The sequence below is a fragment of the Oratosquilla oratoria genome, chromosome 36, assembly GCF_046742065.1.
Source record: "Oratosquilla oratoria isolate Oo_2021 chromosome 36, ASM4674206v1, whole genome shotgun sequence".
Classification (NCBI taxonomy): Eukaryota; Metazoa; Arthropoda; class Malacostraca; order Stomatopoda; family Squillidae; genus Oratosquilla; species Oratosquilla oratoria.
The window spans coordinates 8111274-8113773 of record NC_134812.1 but is presented as its reverse complement, the minus strand read 5'-3'; positions in this window follow the sequence as shown (position 1 = coordinate 8113773).

Genomic DNA, 2500 nt, shown 5'->3' with positions numbered 1-2500 from the left:
TCTGAGTCTGAGCCTAAGCCGGAGCGTAAGTTTGACTCTCAGTCTGAGTCTCAGCCTAATTCTGTGTCAGAGTGTGAGTGTGAATATTAGTCTAAGTCTGAACCTAAGTCTGAGTATAAGGTTGTCAGTGTTTGGGTCTAAGTCTAAATCTTAGTTTGAGTCTAATTCTGAGCCGATATTACTCAGTCTCATCCTTCACCTCCTCTTTCTCCTCATCCTATTTCTCTTCCTATTCCTCTTCCTCTCCTCCTCCATTTCCTTTTCCTCCTCTATTTCCTCTTACTCTTCCTTCTCCATATCTTTCTCTTCCTCTTCCTCTTCTTCCTGCTCCTCCAAGTCCTCCTTCTTCTTCCTATCTTTCTCTTCTTCCTCTTCTTCTTCCTCCTTGTCTTCCTCCTTTTCCACCACTTCAACTAAACAATTCTAAACCTCTTTAATTACTTCAACTCTCTCTCCACCTTATTGTCTTCCCTTTTCACCCATTTCTTTGTTCTTCTTCTTCTTCAACTTCAACTTCAACTTTTATTCCACATCCTTCCGTTTCCTCACTTCCATTTTCTTTTTTTCTCTCACTGTTCTCCGTTCCCTCTATTTCGCTTTTTTACTTTATTTTTTGTCTTTCTTCTATTCACTTCATTTGTTTTATTTTTTATTTTTATGTCTATTCTTTCATTTCTTTCTCTTTTCTTCATCTTCTTCATTCCTCTTCTTCTTGGTACAATTTTTTTTTCTTTCTTTCTCCTCTCTCTATCTTTTTCGTTGCTCTTTTTTGGTATTTTTTCTCTTTTATCTATCTTTATTGCTTTTCTTCTTAGTAATCATTCGTATTTTTACTTTTCTTTTATTTGTTGCCTAATGTACTATTATGTTCCTCTTATACTTTAATTTAGAACAAAACGAAGAGAATAAAGAAGATTAAAATTTTCTTTGTTCTTCATTTGTTCTCCATAAAAATACTTTTTCACTTTTATTAGTCTATTTCCTTCTCTCTCTCTCTCTCTCTCTCTCTCTCTCTCTCTCTCTCTCTCTCTCTCTCTCTCTCTCTCACACACACACACACACACACACACACACACACACACACACACACACACACTTTCTCTCTCTAATTTTCTTAAATAGTTAAAATAAATTGTCAGACAAAGAATTTGAACATTGTATCATGAAAAACTCCGCGTGGGTCTAAACTTTACAAAGGATTACAAAGGCGGAGCATGCCGACAGGAGAACTTTTGGTCCATATCTAGGTCGGATGCGAAAAAAATCATAATAATAATAAAATAATAAATAAAAACTATAATAATGTAAATAACAAATAAAATACATAAATGAATGCATAAATAAATAAACTTTTGTTCATGTATGTACACAATCTTTCTATCTCATTCTCTCTTTCTCTCTCTCTCTCTCTCTCTCTCTCTCTCTCTCTCTCTCTCTCTCTCTCTCTCTCTCTCTCTCTCTCATTCACCATTTTCTATTCAGGCCGTAACGCCCACCACCACAAACAATACCACCACCACCACCAATAACACCACCACCAGCACTAACAATAACAACAACTATATCACCACCATCAACACACCACCATCACTATCACCATCACCAACGACCACCATTATCATCAACAATATGACAATCACATCACCACTACCACCATCTTGTTGTTGTTGTTGTTGTTGTTGTTGTTGTTTTCTTCTTCTTCTTCTTCTTTTTCTTCTTCTTCTCCTTCTTCCTCTTCTCTTTCTCCTCCTTCTCTTCCTCCTCCTTTTTTTCTTCTCCCCTCCTACACCTCACATACCACCTCCCCGCCTATCTTCCTCCTTCCCCGAAGCTTCTCTTTTGACCTTCCTCCCACCACCTCCTCCTCCTCCTCCACCTCCTCCTCCTTCCCCCAAGCTTATCTCCTTTGACTTCCCTCCCTCCTCCCCACCTTCACCTTCTCCTCCTCCTCTTCCTCCTCCTTCTCCTTTCCTCTTTCCTCCTCGTTATTCCCAAGCTTCCCTCTTTTGACTTTTTTTTTCCACCGCCTTCACCTCCTACTCCTCCTCCTCTTCCTCCCCCTCCTCCTATTCTCTCCTCCTCCTCCTCCTCCTCTTCCTCCTCCTCCTTCTTCCCCTAAGCTTATCTCCTTTGATTTCCCTCCCTCCTTCCCACCTCCTCCTCCTCCTTCTCCTTTCCTCTTCCCTCATCGTTACTCCTAAGGCATATGAGGCACCTTGGCAAGAAGTATCTCGACATCAATGCTCAAAAAATGGAGAATGTTTCCAAGTTAAGCAACTTGGTGAAACGGTTTTCTTGTTCCTTGCTTACGCTAAGGAGATGAATTTTATTTTGTTTTATATTTCAGGGGGGGTAGGGGGGTAGGGGGGTAGGGGGCTAAGGGGGGTAGGGGGGTAGGGGGCTAAGGGGGTAGGGGGAGGGCCTGTCACATTCATCATGGCACACCTTCTGATTTTCTTTTTTATATCGGCGTAATCTCCCTTCCTTATCTTTGGTTGTG